Source organism: Bufo gargarizans, chromosome 9 (assembly GCF_014858855.1).
Source record: "Bufo gargarizans isolate SCDJY-AF-19 chromosome 9, ASM1485885v1, whole genome shotgun sequence".
Lineage (NCBI taxonomy): Eukaryota > Metazoa > Chordata > Amphibia > Anura > Bufonidae > Bufo > Bufo gargarizans.
Genome location: NC_058088.1, coordinates 181,520,774 through 181,542,834, shown reverse-complemented (window position 1 = coordinate 181,542,834; position 22,061 = coordinate 181,520,774). Strand labels below are relative to the sequence as shown.

General features: G+C 46.9%; 1 protein-coding gene across 8 annotated transcripts in view; it reads right to left on the bottom strand.

Moving 5' to 3' along the window:
- Positions 1 to 22,061, bottom strand: part of NACC2 (NACC family member 2) — a 129,269-nt gene that overhangs the window by 40,994 nt on the left and 66,214 nt on the right. Inside the window, exon 1 of one of the 8 annotated variants that reach the window (XM_044268743.1) lies at positions 8,587 to 8,694. The exons of 3 other annotated variants lie outside the window; for them this stretch is intronic. The gene's annotated coding sequence lies outside the window, so the exon portion shown is untranslated. Of the gene's footprint in view, positions 1 to 8,550; positions 8,695 to 22,061 lie in introns of those variants that run through there. 4 more of the 8 variants (XM_044268750.1, XM_044268751.1, XM_044268748.1 and 1 more) reach the window with 4 other exon arrangements.

Below are 22,061 nucleotides of genomic sequence, written 5' to 3'. Positions count from 1 at the left end.
GAGGGACGGCTGGAGAGGGTCCAGGACTTTGGAGATGATTGCATCTCTTCTTCTCTCCCCCCCAACACCCCCTTTGTTACTTTTCAGGAGTGGGAGTTTGTGTTAGGAGGTGTCGTCCCTACAGCCTGACATCTGGTCTGCAGCAGGAATCCAGACACAAGGGGAAAGCTGGGAGGTTTATCTGCAATAACAATTTAAAGGGGAGGGAGGGGAGGGCATCCATCCTCACTGTTATTCTTCACGTCAGGTCAAGGAAATGCCCAGGCATGACTGCTGGGGGGGGGGCAGCACCGTCGTATAACTATTAGGATGTTAGAAAGGGACAGCAATGACTGCTGGGGGGGGCAGCACCGTCGTATAACTATTAGGATGTAAGAAAGGGACAGCAATGACTGTTGGGGGGGCTGCACCCTCGTATTACTATTAGGATGTAAGAAAGGGACAGCAATGACTGCTGGGGGGGCTGCACCGTCGTATAACTATTAGGATGTAAGAAAGGGACAGCAATGACTGTTGGGGGGGCTGCACCCGTCGTATAACTATTAGGATGTAGAAAGGGACAGCAATGACTGCTTGGGGGGGGGCTGCACCCTCGTATTACTATTAGGATGTTAGAAAGGGACAGCAATGACTGCTGGGGGGGCTGCACCGTCGTATAACTATTAGGATGTAAGAAAGGGACAGCAATGACTGCTGGGGGGGCTGCACCGTCGTATAACTATTAGGATGTTAGAAAGGGACAGCAATGACTGCTGGGGAGCTGCACCGTCGTATTACTATTAGGATGTTAGAAAGGGACAGCAGTGACTGCTGGGGGGGCTGCACCGTCGTATAACTATTAGGATGTTAGAAAGGGACAGCAATGACTGCTGGGGGGGCTGCACCGTCGTATAACTATTAGGATGTTCGAAAGGGACAGCAGTGACTGCTGGGGGGGCTGCACCGTCGTATAACTATTAGGATGTTAGAAAGGGACAACAATGACTGCTGGGGGGCTGCACCGTCGTATAACTATTAGGATGTTAGAAAAGGACAGCAGTGACTGCTGGGGGGGCTGCACCGTCGTATTGCTATTAGGATGTTAGAAATGGACAGCAATGACTGTTGGGGGGGGCTGCACCGTCGTATAACTATTAGGATGTTCGAAAAGGGACAGCAATGACTGTTGGGGGGCTGCACCTTCGTATAACTATTAGGATGTTCGAAAGGGACAGCAGTGACTGCTGGGGGGGGGGGGGCGGCACCGCCGTATTACTATTAGGATGTTAGAAAGGGACAGCAATGACTGCTGGGGGGCTGCACCCTCGTATTTCTATTAGGATGTTAGAAAGGGACAGCAATGACTGCTGGGGGGCTGCACCCTCGTATTACTATTAGGATGTAAGAAAGGGACAGCAGTGACTGCTGGGGGGGGGGGGGGGGCGGCACCGCCGTATTACTATTAGGATGTTAGAAAGGGACAGCAATGACTGCAGGGGGGCTGCACCCTCGTATTGCTATTAGGATGTTAGAAAGGGACAGCAATGACTGCTGGGGGGGCTGCACTGTCAAATTGCTATCATGATGAGCTTATACTGTAAGCCAATATCAGATAGTTGAGACTTGTACAGTGTCCTGGCTACATAACTGAGAACATATTCTTTAGACAGAAATGTCTTACTGCACATGAGGATTGTAACCTGTATAATGTGCGATTTGCTAAACTGCATTATTTTCTGTATACCCAATATTCAATAAAAAGAGATTACATTAAAACATTTTTTTGCTATCATGATGTTAAAAATCACCAGCAATGACTGCTGGGGGGGGGGGGGGGGCTGCATCTTCGCTGTTATTCTTATCAGGTCAAGGAACTTCCTAGCCACGACTGCTGGGGGGGCGGCGGCTGCATCTTCACTTTGCTATTATATCAGAAATGGATACATTTGTTTTGGTAAATGGTTACAATGTTTCCTATGAAGACAAAGGGGGGGGGCCTCTCCTGACATGTCTGTTGTAGTAACTACTTACACTCCCCATGAAATACCCATTCTGGAGACTATGTTGTGCCATTCCTCTAGTATTCCTATTAGAAGTGAGTGTTACCAGTCTGATACTATACAACTAGCGCTACCAGTGTCAGACTGTACAGGGACACGCCCCCAACTGGTAACGTATAAAGATGTAGTAGGAGTAATAGGGGAACAGCACAGCATAGAGTTATAAGAAAAGGACAGTCATGGAGAATACAATAACTTCCTAAAACAGACTTGCCAGGAGAGGAGACAGCTGCCCCCATCTCACTAGGATATACCATCAATGTCAGAGAGGAGGGGGTCTCACTGGTGGACCCCGTACCTATCTCCAGAACGGAGAGCGCACTGCGCATGCCCGGCCACGTCTCCATTCATAGCCATGGGACTGCTGGAGCATCCTTAGCAATGAATGGAGGATGGCAGCGCATGCTCAGCTGCGCTCCCTTTACTTTGGGGGCCCCGTTGTGGAGATAGGAGCGGGCCCCACTGTTTCCTTTGCAATCACTCTTCCTCCGACAGCAGATTAAGAATCGGGCAACTGGATTCCAACAGGTCTGATCCTTCCAGTCTCAGGGAAGATAAGCCACCACTAGAGGTGTCTGTCTGCCAGCGGCTTTCTCCCCTCTCCCCTCTCAGAACACATGCGCTCTCAGCAGAATCGGCATGTGTATGGGAGGGATAGCCGCCAGCCATCTGAAGTGTATGGTCAGACTAATAGTGGTCATGTTGACTTGCGTATAAGGGCGCGACCACACTCGTTATCATCGGTGGCGATTTGACTGGGATCTTAAAGGGGCATTCCGGGATTCTGATATACTGTATATGGCCCATCATCAAACCAGTTTAGGGTCTCGTGCCCAACGACACAGTTTAGCCTTAAAGGGGTTGTCTGTGGTGCGGCAGAACTTTTACATAGAGTCATCAGTTGGACAGGAGGGGAAAGGTGTAATTAACCCTATATGATCAGCGTTCATTACACTGACCTGTGATCACGCCGCTTCTCTCCGCGTTCACAGCGCACGCAGTAAATATTACCCGGCGTCTGATCTGTAATCCCCTCATCATTATTCACACGCGGCAAAGATTATCCTGATAATGGCCAAAGTGCCTACTGGCATCCCTGCCTGCAGTCAGGAAGGGGGGCGACTAACCGCCCCTTACAAAATACGTGGGCACGGCTACAGGTTAACAGGTTAACAGCAGATTATGTACCTTAAGACGGGGGAGGCCAATGCCCCCGAGTCGCTTTCTTCTGTCAGTCAATCAGTTTCTAGGAAAGCTGAGTGACAACCAATATGGCCGCTACAGAGCCTGGCTAGTGCCATAGGCAGATTAAAGGGTTGTTCTCAATTTAAAAAGAGTTGTCCAGGATTAGAAAGACGTGGCTGCTTTCTTCCAAAAATAGCGCTGTCCCTGTCCAAAGGTTGTGTCTGGTATTGCAGCTCCATTGGAGTAGATGGGGAAGAGCTGCAGTACCGCACACAACCTGTGGACAAAGGTGGTGCTATTGTTGGAAGAAAGCAGCCATGTTTTTTTTATTCTGGACAGCCCCTTTAAGGTTAACAGGGGTGGTCGAGCATGCACATGGGAGCGCCATTCATGCCTATGGGGCTGACAGATTGTCGGGCGCTGGGCTCCCCGTGAACTGGTGGTGCATGCTCGATGATCGCTCCACTGAAACGTGGGACCCTAATTTTTGTGGTCGGGGCGACACTGGATAGGGATAACGTGCTACCGGACCCTTTAAGTAACAGCAGCCATATTGGTTGTCACCCAGCTTTCCCAGGTTCAAATAAGTAGGAAACGTGAGCTTTAAACAACTGGATAGAAGGAGAAGAATAAAATGTATTTTTACCGGCGAAGGTTTATTTAAGTTTTTTTCAACTTCTGGCAAGTAAAGCATGAGATGTAGCAGAGCTGAGTTTGTCACTTGGCTGTTTCTGCATATATCTATTAGAGCCACGTGAACTTTACCCCATGACATGTAAACATGCATGCACCCCTTCTGTATGTAACGCCCTTTGTGTTCTCCCGCACTGGGCCAGCAGAGGGCGCTCACAGCAAGGGCTGATCCAGCAGTTATACTGTAGTGGGGCAGTCACCAGTGATTACCCTGTGAAAGGTGCAGATGTTCATAGTATCTGAGGGAAGCCCACAGCTGTTTAACCTCTTGTGTCTCCAGAAATGCGAAGATGGGATGCTGAGGGTCGTAGTAACCAAGGGAGCTTCAAATGGTCTTGGACTGGAAGTAGTGACATCCTGGTACCCAGCATGATGACATCACTTACAGCATGGATGTCAAACTCATGGCCCTCCAGATGTTGCAAAACTACAACTCCCATCATTCCCTGATAGCTGTAGTATGCCCAGGCATGATGGGAGTTGTAGTTTTGCAACAGCTGGAGGGCCACGAGTTTGACATCCCTGACTTACAGTAACGCAAGATCCTTTCCAGGAAAGCCATTTGCCCACCTTTGGGGGAAACCAGGATCAGGGAGAGTCGTGGGGGTTATTGTGATTTGAGCCCCCCCCCTTACATACACCACTGCTATGGGGCCCAGAGCATGCTCGGCAATGTTATGGGGACCCAGAGCATGCTCGGCAATGTTATGGGGACCCAGAGCATGCTCGGCAATGTTATGGGGGCCCAGAGCATGCTCGGCAATGTTATGGGGGCCCAGAGCATGCTCGGCAATGTTATGGGGGCCCAGAGCATGCTCGGCAATGTTATGGGGGCCCAGAGCATGCTCGGCAATGTTCATGGGGGCCCCACGAGGCCATGCCTCGGCAATGTTATGGGGGCCCAGCACCAATGCTCAGGCAATGTTATGGGGGCCCACACCATGCCGGGCAATGTTATGGGGGCGCAGACCATGCCGGGCAATGTTATGGGGGCCCACACCATGCCGGGCAATGTTATGGGGGCCCACGAGCCATCGCCGGCACTGTTATGGGGGCCCAGAGCATGGATGGGCAATGTTATGGGGCCCAGGCAATGCTCGGCAATGTTATGGGGGCCCAGCACGCATGCCTCGGCCACTTGTTATGGGGGCCCACGAGCCATGCATCGGCAATGTTATAGGGGGCCCACACCATGCACGGCAATGCTTCGGGGCCCAGACCATGTCCTGCAATTGTTATGGGGGCCCAGGACCATGACCGGCATGTTATGGGGGCCCAGACCATGCCCGGCAATGTTATGGGGGCCCAGACCATGCCCGGCAATGTTATGGGGGCCCAGACCATGCCCGGCAATGTTATGGGGCCCAGACCATGCCCGGCAATGTTATGTGGGCCCAGACCATGCCCGGCAATGTAATGGCGGGCCAAGAACCATGACGGCAATGCTTAATGGGGGCCAGACCATGCCCGGCAATGTTATGGGGGCCCAGACCATGCTCGGCAATGTTATGGGGCACATGCTCATTAATGTTATGGGGGCACACACCATGCTCGGCAATGTTATGGGGGCCCAGACCATGCTCGGCATTGTTATGGGGCACATGCTCATTAATGTTATGGGGGCCCAGACCATGCTCGGCAATGTTATGGGGCACATGCTCATTAATGTTATGGGGGCACACACCATGCTCGGCAATGTTATGGGGGCCCAGACCATGCTCGGCATTGTTATGGGGTGCATGCTCATTAATGTTATGGGGGCGCACACCATGCTCGGCAATGTTATGGGGGCACCAACCATGGATGGTTAGATCACTGGAGCACAGACCATGGCTGGCAGTGTTATGGGGGCACTGAATATAACTGGCCATGTTAGGGAGATCATGGCTAAGGTTACATAGTCATAGACTTCCGCAGACTGTTACAGTATATGAAAGACGTCGCCATTCACAGAATACAGCGGCATTATATAGCAGTACCATATACAAGGTGCAAAGAGCGGGCCGCCCTGCAGTAGGTAGTACACAACTTTCATAAAAAATAAGATGTTCACCTCCGTGAGGTGCTGAAGTATAAGAGACGGTGACATTACCTGACTGGTATAATACCGCCCTGCTATACTCCTGAGCCGTGGAGCACATTGCCACAATACATTTCTAGCACCTGGCTCCCTATGGATCCACCATGTATCATACAGATAGCGATACAATGCATTACACATCGTCCAGACTGTGCCAGGTATGAGGACCACAGTGTACATTATATACAGGTTATCTGATGCCTCAGTACATGGGAACACATATATAGGAATATGTATAGAACATGGGGTGCTGCGGACATTCACACTTTAATAGATGGCGGTATAGTACCAGCACACACAGAGGCAATGTTAGGGGGGCATGAGATTGTATAGAGGAATGTAAATGTCTACCGAAATATAGTGATAGTATATGGGCACACAATACAACACACGTCTATGCTACAGTATATGACGGCATAGTAAAGTGATATGACAGTATCCTACAGTATATGGGCACACAATTAAATATATGTCCACACTACAACAATTGTTAGTGATAGTATATGACAGTATCATACACTATAGGGGCACACAATATGGCACGCTTACCGGTATATGTCCACACAACAATAGTGATAGTATGACAGTATTCTACAGTACATGGGCGCACAATATAACACATACAGTATATACTGTATGTCCATACTACAGTATATGACGGCATATATTATATGACCGCATCCTACAGTATATGGGCACAGAAAATTATATATCTACACTACAAGTATAAGACGCATAGTATATGACAGCACATAATGACACATATATATGTCTATGCTACAGTATATGGCAGCATAGTATAGTAGTATGACAGTATCACACTATAAAGGAACCTAATATGACACACATATATGTGTCCATACAACAGTGTATGACGGCATAGTATAGTAAAAGTATGGCAGTATTCTACAGTACACATTATATATATATAGCTACACTACAGTATAAGACGGCATAGTATATGACAGTATCCTGCACTATATAGGCATACAATATGACACCTATATGTTAACTCCAATATATCGTAGTATAATATAGTGATAGTATATAACAGCATCCTACAGTATATGGGAACACAATATAATGGAATATAAGTCCGAACTATAGTATATGACCGTATTCTATGTCCATATGTGGTTGCACAGTATTGTGATAGTATATGACTGTATCATACAATATATGGCCACACACTATAACACACACACACACACATATATGTCCATACTACAGTATATGACGGCATAGTATAGTGATAGTACAGGTCAGTATCCTACAGTATATGGGCAGACACTATGTTCACACTATGGTACGTAGTAGCCCAGGATATAAAGAAGCCATGCATAACCGCAGCAAAAAAGGGATACAACGTAAGGATCATACTCCATACTGTAGCACATGGCATCACGGTATTGCACAGTGTGGTGTAGTGCCAGGTTGCTATACAATGCCATCAGTGTGTTCCTTCACACCGTTACAGTCTCTCCCCATGTACTGCAGTGGCACACAACCTGCATGATATACCCACCATATACCGTATGCTACATGAGCTATTCATACCCCACAGGACGGGGCGTCCTCGCATGGCACACAGACGCCTTCACACTGCAGTATGTGCTGACACAGTAATCAGCACACTGGCATCCACCCCGGCTATGTATCACTGCAGTACCTGGGGGGGGCGACGACGCTGCAGTCTGGTCAGGGCAGTAGTGATAACGTAGCCCATGGTGCAGACGAAAGCAGCACTCAGACATGTGGCAGACTGTGCGACACCGCAGGGATGTGCAGGCGGCGAGCCGCGCTGTCATACTAACAAGTTCTCTCTCCTCTTCTCTCACATGGAGGGTGCTGCTCCCACCAAACTCCAAATGTGCCAGGATCAGCAAGAACGGCGACAGACTGGCAGTGACTTGGCTGGGAGGCAAATTAATTAGACATCAGACTAGCATTTGCCCTCGCGCTTACAAAAAAATAAAAAATAAAAAAACACTGACAGCCTCCAGGCAGTCCAACTGAGACCAACCTGCCGCAGCTGCTGTGGAGCTCTTAGGTTGGGGGGGATGCCCAAGTGCCAATCAAAGTTGCTGATGGACAAGCGGGCTTTGCTTGTGCCCTGTGGTGCTGATCTCGGCATCCGAAAAAGCCTCTTATCCATGCTTACAACTCTCACAAGGGCTTTATTATACACCACCACCCCCCTAACATCGACACAGCAGCTGGGTACACAGCATGCAGATACCAGGCAGACAGCATACAGCTGGCACAGACACCGGCAGTCTATATACAGAGTCCAACGCCATATCGACAGCTTAGAAACCGCTACATGCCACCCTACGCAAACACGGTATCAATTTGGCGGTCGCCCCTCTCCCCCGCAAAATGCCAACGACTGTAGTACTTTAGCAGAACGGGTTAATGCCACAGCCAGAGCTCCTTTTGCCGGTCTGAACAATGCACAGCTCCTGCCTCCTGGTTGGCAGCCAGTCCAAGCCCCGCTAAAGAAAATCAGCAGCCCCCTCCCCGGTTAAAGTAGAAAGCCGTAGAGGATCTTACAAGATGTGCGGCGCAGCTCCTTGGCTCGGTCATTACCTAGTATGGAGGAGCAGTCTCCGCGCGTGTGTTTTCTCCCTAGGTCTTGTGCAAGTTAGTCTGTGAGTCAGCAGTAACACACATGAGGAGATCAGGAGCCCTGCCGAGCTTGATGCAATGAATGTAGACTGGGAGAAAAAAAAAAAAAAAGAAAGTGAATTTTCTTGGACTCGAGCCCCGGACTGTAATTCAATTGCCTTTACTTTTCAATTACTGCCTAGACTACTGGTAGCCGGAGGCAGGGGATGTGTAACTGTTGCTTACTGCCTGCGAAGGTGCCGTCATAGGGGTCTGCGGATCACATCTGGACAGGAGGATGGTCGAAGGCTATGTGAACCAGCAGCACGACGGCCGAGTGTTGGATGATCAGTGACCGCTGTACTGTCCAGGAGCAGGGCGAGCTCTCAGTCCGTGATGTCTGTGTGGTCCCCTATCCCTTGGTTTCTTTTTTGGGTAGGACCACATGGGTGGCAGATTTACTGCCGCGGAACTGCATGCGGAAAATTGGCCGTGCATCATAGTAGATGACATTTTACAGCGCAGACTACTGGTAGCCAGAGGCAGGGAATGTGTAACCGTTCCTTACTGCCTGTGAAGGTGCCGACATGGGGGTCTGCGGATTACATCTGGACGGGATGCCCGCTGGAGGCCTTTATGAAGGTGCTGCCCCAGGGCTATGTGAACCGAGAACAGTCAGCATGAGGGTCAGGGCGCTGGATGATCGGTGACCTGCTGTACTGTCCATGATGTGCATGTGTTCCCATATCCCTTGGTTTCTTTTGGGTAGGCCCACATGGGTGGCAGAACTTCTGCAGCAGAACAGCATGTGAAAAATTGGCAGCATATTAGAGTAGCAGCAAAGTGGATGACATTTTATGGCACAGACTACTGGTAGCCGGAGGCAATGAATGTGTAACCATTGCTTACTGCCTGTGAAAGTGCCAACATGGGGGCCTGTGTATCACATCTGGTCAAGGCTGGTGCCCGCTGGAGGAATGTTCTCAAGCAGTGACCAGGAGCTGCCCTGGGGATATGTGAACTAAGAACAGTCAGCATGATGACCGCTGTCATCTATGCTGTCCGGGAGCAGGTCGGGCTCTCAGTCCATGCCCATCATCTCTACATGACCCTAGATCCCTGAATAGGACCACATGGGTGGCAGATTTTCTGCAGCAGAACAGCATGTGACAAATCGGCACCACATATAGTAGCAGCAAAGTGGATGACATTTTACTGCATAGACTACTGGTAGCCGGAGGCAGGGAATGTGTAACCGCCGTTTACTGCCTGCAATGGTGCCGACATGGGGGCCTGCAGTTTTGTAAGGATCACATCTGGACAGGATGATGGCTGAAGGCTGAGCGGATGCCCGCTGGAGACATGTTCTTGAGCAGTGACCGGGAGCTGCACACAAGGCTATGTGAATCAGGAAACAGTCAGTATGACGGCCGGGCGTTGGACGGTCAGTGGCCGCTGTACTGTCTGGTAGCAGGTCGGACTCTCCGTCCATGTCCATGGTCACTATGTGGTCCCATATCCCTAGATTTCTTTTGGGTAGCACCCTATAGATGGCAGATGATTTTCTGCAATGGAATGGCGTGCAGAAAAATCAGAGGCACATTATAGTAGCAGCAAAGTGGAGGAGAATTTAAGGCATAGACGGAGGCAGGGGATGTGTAACCGCTGTTTACTGCGTACAACGGTGCCGACATGGGGGCCTGCATTTTGTAAGGATCACATCGAAGACAGGATGCCTGCTGAAGGCCTTTATGAAGACTCAGTGTTCTCAAGCAGCGACGGGAGCTGCCCCGAGGCTATGTGAACTGGTAACCGTCAGCATGAGGGGCTGGCATTGGGTCACCGGTGGTCGCTGTCATCTGTATGGTCCAGGAGCAGGTCAGGCTCTCATTGCGTCTCCATGATTTGTACGTGGTCCTATATGCCTTGGTTCTTTTGGGGTAGGAGCACACGGGTGGCAGATCTTGTGCAGCAGAACGGCACGCAGAAACATTAGCAGCACATTATAGGAGCAGCAAAGTGGATGAGATTTTACAGCACAGACTATCCGCATCGCTCCCCTTCATTCTGCTGATCATGGCGTCCTCGTTAACGCAAGATCCTCCTTTCAAGCTTTAAAATGCTACAACTTTCTAATAAACCTGGTGGTTCTACTCAGCCATTTTTCAATATCTCTGCTTGCGGTCAGCTAAAATAAACATTTTGATTGGCATTCCAAAGGCTGGAACAGATCTAAGAGTTCGGACGTGACAGAACTGCTTGCGGGATGTTCATGAAGATACATGTGGAGTTTTTTAAAGCAAAAATAAATAAAAAATAAAAACTCTCACACGTGGCAGAAGATAAATTACTGCAAATAAACTAAATGCCGCCTCACCCGAATACTTTGCACAGCTGATGGTCAGCATCCTTCCTCTGAATGCTTTTTTAAAAATAATTTTTTGCTTCCATGTGCCCCCCTTGGTGCTGCTGGGGAAAAGCTCTGGGCAGAATCAGCCTCCTTCCCCCCTCTGGCAGCTGAAAACGTAGCTCCTCTTCACCTCCCCCGCAGGAGAAGTCTTCTCAGCTATACTGGCATGCTACTACAGAGGCTGAAAGCCATTTCTACGATCAGACCAATAAGATGTGCCCTAATAAAATAAACGCATAAATCTCCTGAAATACTCTGTAAAGCTGTGAACTCTCCCAACCAGGAACATCGTAGACAGATGAAACTGACCTCAGTCTAAATTCTTTCATAACCGGCTGCCCCTGCTCAGCTCTGATCCTTGTCACTGAGATGCTGCCCCCTAGTGATGATGCATAATTAAGACATAAATTTATATATATATATATATATATATATATATATATATATATATATATATATATATACACATATATATATATACATATATATATACATACACACACACACTGATGAGTGACAACCACATACAAAGTCTCTAACGCACATAGATTTCTCCTGTATACAGATGCAGCAGGACCATGTTTGGCTGATGTAGCAGAGCTAGGTTTGTCATTGGACTCATTGTTAACCTATTATGAAAGAGCGCCACCTTTGAGCATGGGCTGTGCTGGTACTGCAGCGCAATGTCACTCACTTGCCTGGGGATGAGCTGGCTGCGGTGCACTAGGTGCGTATACGCCCTTACCCAACACCTTTGTTAATGAGGGCATGGTCTACAGAGGAGCGTGGCCTATGCAAACGGTCTATGGTGTGGTCTCTGACCTGTGGCTCTCTAACTATTGTAAAACTTCAACTCTCAGCAGCTTCTTGTCCACGCATTCACAGTTAGGTCCATATATATTTGGACACTGACACAAATGTTTTTTATTACCTGTTTACTAAAACATATTCAAGTTATAGTTATATAATGGATGTAGACAAAGTCCAGACTTTTAGCTTTTATTTCAGGCTATCCACATTAAAATTGGAGGAAGGGTTTAGGAGTTTAAGCTCCTTTACCCGTGACCACCTGTTTTTAAAGAGACCAAAAGTAAGTGGACAATTGCCTCGAAGGCCGTTTCATGGGCAGGTGTGGGCATCTCCTTCATTATTTCATTTTCAATTAAGCACATAAAAGGCCTGGAGTTGATTTGAGGTGCGGTGCTTGCATTTTGAAGATTTTGCTGAGAAGTAAACATGCAGGTGAAACAAGCCGTCCTTCATCTGCGAAAACAGAAAAAACCCATCCGAGAAATTGCTGCACTATTAGGAGTGGCAAAGTCTACAGTTGCATCCTGAGAAATAAAGAAAGCACTGGTGACCTCAACAATGCAAAAAGACCTGGACGCCCACAGAAGACAACAGTGGAGGATGATCGCAGAATAATTACCATGGTGAAGAGAAGCCCCTTCACAACGGCCGACCAAGTGAACATCACTCTCCAGGATATCGGCGTATCAATGTCCAAATCTACCATAAAGAGAAGACTGCATGAAAGGAAATACAGAGGGGTCACTGCATGGTGCAAGCCACTCATCAGCCTCCAGAATAAGAAGGCTAGATTGGACTTTGATTAAAAAAAAAAAATCTTAAAAAACCAGCAGACTTCTGGAAGAACATTCTTTGGACAGATGAAACCAAGATTAACCTCTACCAGAGTGATGGAAAGAAAAAAGTATGGAGAAGGCCTGGTGCAGCTCATGATCCAAAGCATCACATAATCTGTAGAACACGGCGAAGGTAGTGTGATGCTTGGGCATGCATGGCTGCCAGTGGCCCCGGGGCCCTAGTGTTTATTGATGATGTGACACAGGACAGAAGCCGCCGGATGAATTCTGGGGTGTTCAGAGACAGACTTGTGTGCTCAAATCCAGACAAACTGATCGGTGGGCCTTTCATAATACAGATGGACAATGACCCAAAACACGAAGCCAAAGCAACCCAGAAGTTTATTAAAGCAAAGAAGTGGAATATTCCTGAATGGCCGAGTCAGTCCCCGGGTCTGGACCCAATAGAGCGTTTCACTTGTTAAAGACTAAACTTCAGACAGAAAGGAACTGAAAACCGCAGCAGTGAAGGCCTGGCCGAGCATTAAAAAGGAGGAAACACAGCGTCTGGTGATGTCCATGAGGTCAAGACTTCAGGCAGCCATTGCCAACAAAGGGTTTTTAACCAAGTATTAGAAATTTAATTTTATTTACAATTATTTAATTTGTCCAATTACTTTTGAGCCCCTGAAATGAAGGGATTGCGTTAAAAAAAAATCGCTTTAGTTCCCCACGTTTTTATGCCATCGTATTGTTCGACCCACTGAGTTAAAGCTGAAAGTCTGAACTTCAACCGCATCGGAGTCCATTGTGGTGATGTACAGAACAAAGATTAGAAAAAGGTCGTCTCTGTCCAAATATATAAGGACCTAACTGTACATGTTCTTCTGAGAGACATGCTCCATGTTGGGAGGTGTAGTACCTGGGCATACAGGGTGCATTTGTATTCCTGGGCACATGACACAGAAAAAAGGGACTGGGTAAACTGGTTTGGCAATATAGTGATGCCAAGGTAGCGTGGCCAGTAACCATATTGTCTAGGTATGGAAGTGCAATGCATACAAAGCAATTTTTTAAAACAAATTTCTAAGCATAAGTGAATTAACTCATCGAAGAGGACCTGGAACCTCTCCTGGCATGTGGCATCGGCAGCACTGACGGGATAGCGTTAGACTGTGCAGGGACACCCCTCCCCCCCCACCCCATCTAGTCACACCCATCTGGACCTTCATTGCAAACTGCTAGTAATTCATTCATAACTTCTAGCAGGAATAATAGAGGAACTACATAGTTGCCAACTGTCCCTTATAGGGATGAGCGAATTAATAAAGTCGATTTGCATAAAACTTTGTTTCAATACTGTACGGAGCGAGTGCTCCGTACAGTATTAGAGTGTATTGGCTCCAATGAGCAGAAGTTATTACTTCGCGAAGTCTCGCGAGACTTTGGGTAATAACTTCAGAAATTGATTTATACTGATGGACCTTGGAACCAAACCAGAGTTCGGGAAATGTTATTTTTTTTTACAGTATAAATCAATTTCTGAAGTTATTACCCAAAGTCTCTCATCGGAGCCAATACATTCTAATACTGTACGCAGCGCTCGCTCTGTACAGTATTGAAACAAAGTTTTATGCCAATAGACTTCGGATGTTCTTGACTTTCAGAGACAGTCCCGACACATTTGCGCTGTCCTGCAAAAAAATGGATGGGGCACATGCAAACTCCGCCCCAAGGTGGGTGTTTCTGGGGTGTTTCCAGGACCGAGGCTTATATGCCCCTATTTTAGCAACTGAAATGTTGGTAAGTATGGAATAGATGCTCCCGAAATTTCATTACATGGTAAAACAGACATGTCAGGAGAGTTGACGGGTCCTCTTTAACAGGTAGTGGCGTACTTACTGTGGAGACATACCACAGGACTGCTGGGGCCTACGGGGGAAGGGGGCCCTGCAACAAAGCTTCTGCTTTCTGACAAAAATCCACAGCATTTTCTTGCAGTCACCACTAGAGGGAGCTTAGAGATTTTACAGCTGCCTGAGCCCAATTGTAACTATAAAGTCCTATATACTGAGCTCCCCCTAGTGGTGGCTGCAGACAGCCAAATTTACACTAGAGGGAGCTTAGTGCAAAGAGATTTTACAGCTGCCCCGAGTTCAAACATAGGTTATAAAATCCTATATACGGAGCTCCCCCTAGTGGTGGCTACAGACAGCCAAATTTACACTAGAGGGAGCTTAGTGCAAAGAGATTTTACAGCTGCCCCGAGCTCGATCATAGTTATAAAGTCCTATATACTGAGCTCCCCCTAGTGGTGGCTGCAGACAGCCAAAATTACAATAAATGTATAAAATATTTACTGTGTGGAGATAAAAAATATATAAAAACATACTAAAAAAAAAAAGGGGAAGGGTGCTTACTCTTTCTGCTATGGGGTTTTATGATATGTCTGTCCCTGACTGAATGTAGAAGTGATAGAATATTACGATGCTAATGAGAGGCTTTACATTGGATGTGTCAGCAGGTGGAGAGATGGGGGTCCATGTCTGGGACCAATACCTATTGGTAGAAGGAGTATGAAGAAAGAGAGGAACCAGGGACATGTTCCTGTATAGTCATCTTGCCTGGCCCTGTCAATCAATAGGAAAAGGGAGGGGCTGGCAGATGAAGCAGGCGGAGCAAGCGTGCACAGAGTGGCCTGGGTCCGCCCTCAGGACACTTAAGAGCTCATTTGCATATGGATTTAAAGTACAATGTCTGTGAAGGGGGCCTTAAAGGGTCCACGCTAAACAAGTGTCAGACAATCTGGATGCAGCGCTGGCTCCGTGTAGTGTAATTCCCAGGCCCCAATTATTAGATTAGGCTTTTATTGGGAAGGACTTTCTGTGCCGAGCTAAATATAATTTCACTACTATTATGACAAGTGAAAGCTCAATTATGTAATGAGAAATAAAAAACAAAACATTATTGATGACCTCCAGTAACGTAGACTTGCAGCTCCTGCTATCCAGACTTGCTCCACAGAGCTCACCGCTTCTAGACGTTGCTCACACGGCCTCCTCTTTCCTGCTATTTACAGGTGAAGCCCCCACTGAGGACACCCACGAGATGATTCCCAGGCCGGGGCGTCCACTCCAGGCGGCAGTGAACCCTGACAACTCTCCGTCTCTCCGTTCACAATCCACGCACCTTCTCGAAAAAATAAACCATGTACACGTGTGTATACAACTCCACAGCAGTGCGACCGGGCAAACAATCATCCTCAACTTTTCTTAAAGGGGCAGCTTCCTCATACAGAATAAAATGTTAAGCAGTCATCTGTATTCATCTACAACGGTTCCAGGCAAGCAGTAATTTCTAAAGGTGGCCTCCAGCCAAACCGTACGCAACCATCTAGGAGCAAGCTGATGCACAGAGGAAGACAGCCAAAGACCAAGCATCTGTCAGTGAACCCTACTCCTACGTGCGAGAAGGTCCAACGGTGAGCAAGTCATCTCCTGTGGAGTTGTGGAAACACACTGTACGCAGCTTCCATGTCAAGCTCAAGTGAAGTGGAGCTACTGTACTGTAGTACGGTACTCCTAAAAAGTCTTGGACTGTTTGGACCACCAAGTGTTGGGCAGAATATGGTACATGTTTGGATGTACCGTCGTGGGTAGGTTATTCTGTGAAGGACAGAAGTCTAGCAGTGGCAAGGACCCAAAGAGGCACTGGTCCTCTGCAGTCCAGTGGCTGCTGCAGCTTCTTGGATAAAGCCTAGGTGAGGTGGGCTGTAGAAGCCACAAGGGAAGCCTTCTTCCAAGCATCTTGTACATCCACATACAAAGCAGCTCAAAAATCTGCAGTGGATTTTGCCGGGCACCCATGGGAAAACCCCCAACAAATGTGTGCAAAGTCTGAAATCCGTGGCGCATGTCTACGTGATGCATCCACACGGAAAAGAAAATCCACATTGAGTCACAGATAATGTCCTGTGTGGATGTACCTAAAAGCGTCAGTAACCATCAAGCATGCTCTACCTCTACGCAAGAAGAAAATACAGCCTTTTGTTATTCAAAAAGGCTCCTGGGACAATCCTGCGGGGTGCCACTGCCTTACACGACAACTACCATCAGTGTAGATGGAGAGTAGAGGAAGGTTTATGAGATCGCAACGCTCGGAGAAGTAACACATGCAAAATGTTGCTGTATGTAAAGTGGCCATGACAAATCATTGACCGTTATATACAACATGGGACAATGGAGATGAAACTGAACTAATGTTCTCAGAGCTGAAGACACACAATGCATCTTGGATTCAATCATATGCTGAAGACCCAAATGTCATGGTCGCTGGCCGTTATGATGAAAAGACCCTTCATAGACAACAGGTCGGTGGAATTCAATACGTTATCCGGTCAACAGAGTCCATTTTTCGAAGACAACAGTTTAGACAATGGAAAAGTTTCCCAACCATTGTCCGCGGAGTCCATTCTTGCTGCCAAACAAAGCCAAGCCTTCAATGCGAAAAATATGTTTCACTTGTGAAGCCACGAAGGTTGAGGCTGAGAAACTGAAGCAGAGAAATTCCTTTCCATAGCAAAGAAGGGTCAGGGAGAGATTGCGGTGTGTAAAGTATTTTATCAGTGCGAAGACCTGAATGTTCCCAACACCTCTATACAGCAACGTTTGGGTTATGACTGTATTGTGTTGTCAACACATCTCCAAGGCAGCAGCGCTTGTAGTACCTTGTCTTCCTATTTCCGCCTTTTGTAAGCTGCGAGGAACTGTTTGTGACATGGTATACTGTACATTAAACCTGTCCAACGCCTCAGCTCTGCTTTGTCCCGAGCAGGATTTATGTTGGCAAGTCCCCAACTTATTTCTGTGTGCATGTCAACAAGATGCCAAAGTAGTGTAGGCCAAGATGGCTGGTGATTACATGAAGGGGAAAGTTCTGGTGTAGTAGTCTTTTTGTTTTGTCCTAATTAGTGGTGGTGGTGGTGGTGGTGGTCTCAGGTGTCTGTAACATCTTCTGAAGGAAACTCAAGGACTCCTTAGAGCATCCCAGCCTAAAATACAGCTCTCAGCTGATAGTGATCCAATGGAAAAACAGAGATCCCAGGCACTAGAGATTTTGGGTCACATATAACCCAAGCCGTGGTGGCTATCCAAGCTCCTGTTAGAGAAAGTCCTATTGAAAATGTTATTAGATACTGTTGGGCCAATGGAAAACCTAGTGCCTGGTCCTAGTTGAGCAGGTAATGAAAGTAAGCACCACCTGTTGGATCAGTATGGGATTAAGGGATCTCTAGTAATTCCCTATTGGATTCATAATGTGATTTTCTTCTGTTGTGTGGGATCTAATAATTAAACCCTGTCAGACCAATTTGGGATTCTAGTGAGCAACCCCTTTTGGGTCAGTGGGAGATCTACTGCTTAGCTATTTTGGGCCAGTGTGTGCTCCAGTGATCTAGTGTAAGATCTTGTGATTAAGCCCTGTCCAGTGCACTCTAGCGATCAGCCACTTTTGGGCCGCTTTGTAATCTAGTGATCGGCCACATCTAGGCCAGTGGGTGATCTAGTGATCGGCCACTTCTAGGCCGCTGTGTAATCTAGCGATCAGAACTTTCTGGGCCAGTGTGTGATCTTGTGATTAGCTACATCTGGGCCGCTGTGTGATCTAGTGATCGGCCACTTCTGGGCCAGTGTATAATTTACTGTTTGGCCACTTTTGGGATAGAGAGTGATCTATTGATCATGCCCTGTCATATTAGAATGAGATCTAGTGATTAACCCATCAGACCAATGTGATCTCTTGATCAGCCCCTTTTGGGCCTGTGTGAGACCATTTCCTGTTGTGTCAGGAGATCTATGGGCAAGTTTAAGATCTAGCAATAAGCCCCAGTTGGACGACAGATCTAGTGATCGGCCCCTGTTGTGAAATCTAGTGTGGTAGTAGTAGGATTGTAAAACGCCATCATCTAGTGGCTCTGTAACTCAGGATAAAATTGTGTTAGCCCAGTGGTCTCCAATGTGTGAGGACACGTTGGGTAGTTTCACACAAGCTGGAGAACCACAGGATAGAGATGGCAGCTTTAAAGGGATGGTCATCAAGCAGTTAACCAGACTTCAGTCCCTGTATAACCCAGAATTATGGGGATTCAACGACATCTTACAACACATTCTGACGGGTGGGGCCGAAATTCCAAACCCCTGGATCACATATTCTAAGAGGTGAGGGGCACAATGCATAACATTATCCCACAAACCGGTCACATCTGATCACATGATAGGAAGCGGCAATGAGCATGACCCACACAATGTGTATGTTACATGTTAGTGCCCACGCCGTCTTGTACTTTATTTGGTCTCTTCTGCGCTCCTGTAGGACCGAGACCTCCGGTAACATATGTACAGCGGGGATAACAATGTACGTATTGTCTGAGCAATGGCTGGATACAGAGAAAGATCATGTGAAACAAAGCTCCTGTGTCACACAGATTTCCACATAACCACACACTTGTTAAGGAAACGGGACCTAAAACAAGGGGCACTATTTCATTTTGGCTGCTTGGGATGTGTAAAGGAAGCGGGTGAAGCAATAATGCCATGGGCACCTTGGAACAAGGAAAAAAAAAAAAAAGGTGATGCCATCTGGCACCTACCGGGATGTGGACCCTTCATGTCTAAAAAGAGTTCATGTTCAAAGAAAATAGAATATCTGGGAAGGGTGGTCTTCCGCAGATGCTGTAGTTGGGTTTTGGAGCAACCACAGATTGGACACGATATTTTATTTATATAGAGCTAACATATTCCACAGTGCCGTACAGAGATTTCCATCACTCACATCAGTACCTGTTTCCATAATCTAAATTCATTCACCCACCTCCCGCACCGCTCCTCTTCCAGGCCGTTGGGGTAGCTCTGTGCTGGCTCAGCCTCTCTGTCTGCCCACAGGGCGCCTGCTCCTTCCAGTTCTTAAAGGGCCAACGTGCACACACTAGTCTTCACTAGCCAATGGCTGGTAACCTTGAGGTGCCTGAGCAATAGGTTCCTAGTCAACTTGTTTCCTTCAAAAAATCTTCTGTATGACATTGTCTGCTCATGTACAGACTTCTGCCTGTTTCCAGGATATTGATCCTCTGCTGCCTGAACTGTGCTCTGTATTGACCCTTCACTGCCTGCCCTGACCTCAGCCTGTCACCAACTATGGTGTTGCTTGATCTCCATGGGTCAGCTGTCAACCAAACAGACTACTCCAGGAGTTTGCAGTCTGGTGGTTCCCCTGCTGAAAAGTCTAGATCCCTGTATAGTGGTTAAAGGGTGACGGGACTGTTAGGATAACTCACTTAGGAGTAGCCACAAGTCAAACCTGTTTGGTTGACACAATGGTTCCACATGTACTGCGTAACACTTGCAGATGTCACTCTTATATAGAGTCAAACCCAGAACCCCAGCGATGCAACAGTGCTTACCATTGGTATACTCCTCAGCGCTACTCTTTTGCCCTACATTGAAATACAATACATGTAGGGCAAAATGTAATTGTAAGGCCATTGGGATCAATACCATGCTATGTTTTTCTAATCCTTTATAGCTTCGTAAAAGTTCAAGATGGGTGTCCTCAACTGAAGCGCAATTATGAAGAGCGTCTCTCCCTCTGGAGGATATGTTCTTTCTTGTATTACACAGACCAACCCACTGGTTTGAATGGGTACTGTGCATTACCCAATTTTCTCTGGGTAGAGAAATTTAAAAGTACTGCCAGATTTCCTCGCAGATTACAGTTGATGGTTGGGGATCCCAGTGGAGGGACATTTTGTGATCTCTTTATTGTGAAGGGACTCTTCTAAAAAGAAAGTATTTTACAAAGTTAAGAACTTCTTGAAATAAACCACATTTTTCGTTAACACCTATCAAGAAGTATTAACTTTTACAATTCGATACCGTGACCACAGAACCATAAAAAGCTCCTACTAAAAAGCTCCTCATGGCCATAGCGTCTCGAGATGATGAGTTGGTTGTAGTTGGGGCAGGTAGAGTATGTGCAGGTCTTCAGTTAGGGTGGTGGATCTTGTTGAGCTCAGAAGGAGCAAAATGCTGGCAGAGAAGATGGGGCATGTGGTTCAGTACTGCTCGGACTCCATAGAATTAGTCATCCTAACTTCTACAGCAGATGTACGACTTGGATATGGTTGCAGAAGTTTGGTAAGATGACATGGTAAAAAACCATCTCAAGAAATACTTGGAGCTCACCACTAGGACATGAACTTGCCACAGTAGACATCTCTACTAATGTATTCTTCATAGGCACTGGATACAGAACGATGGGAGCAGATCTTCTTAGGTTTGGGAACACAAAGCTTTTCACTGTATATACATAAAACACTCCATGGTTTCAGAAAGGCATGCCACAGGGTAAACATGAGGTCCAAAGATCACCATGGTAAATTATGTCAACTCCTTTAACAACCTGCCACATATTGTGTGAAAGTAATCGTCTTCAAGAAGAAGTAACTTCTTAAGCAGAACTATTCCTGGAGGACGCTTTCAATTTCAGCCACAGATGTGTATCTGCTTGGTGTTGATGAATTGGAAAGCTTTCGTCATACACTGAATTTTGTGGTTGGGCACGTTACCTGAAGAAGAAACAGAACTGGTCTCCAAAGCATGCTGAACCTCTCTCATTGCAATTTCACAATCCCATGGACTGTGGTAAAGTTTCACATAGTGCCCTATCTGGGCAAGACTCATTCTACATTACATGGTCTATGGATACTACTGTTTATTCAAAGTCTAGGGAAGATTTGGCCCTACAGGACAGCCCTGATTAGGAGGGCGTCCATCTTGCTTGAGCTGCTGTTAACATTTACAGAGATGCTTTATAGCAGCTACATGCACCATAGACACAATAGACTAGAGATGACTGACTTCTATGGGAGAGTGTTGCGAGCATACTCTGTGACCTGTGAAGAGGACATTGGGCAGGGATGGGGAGTAGGTAAGCTGTGAATATTACCTATTGTTAATGATGGATCCGGTGTTATCTATGTATACAGTATGTGTCATATTTGTCATCGTAATATGGCCTGTGAAGATAATGAGATGACAAGTACTCTCACAGAACAGGACGTGTTAGCCTTTTTTTTTTTTACATCAAACATAGTGACATAGAAAATTAAAAGCACCAACAATTCTTAAAAATTTAATATAAAAATATATATTTTTTTATAACATTTTTATTGTGAAAGACATTTATCTGTAATGTAATCACCCTGTTGGCGTATGTCCCCCCCCCCCCCCAGTACACATACAGATTGTGGTCAACATGACCAATTAGCGCCATGTCACAGAGAGAGATAATATCTTCTCAAAGCCAATTAGATAAAGGTCATGTACAGTTAGACGGAGTATTATCCATTCACCATGATATAATAACTATATAAACTGGGTTGGGAGGAGGGGGGAAAATGGGGGGGG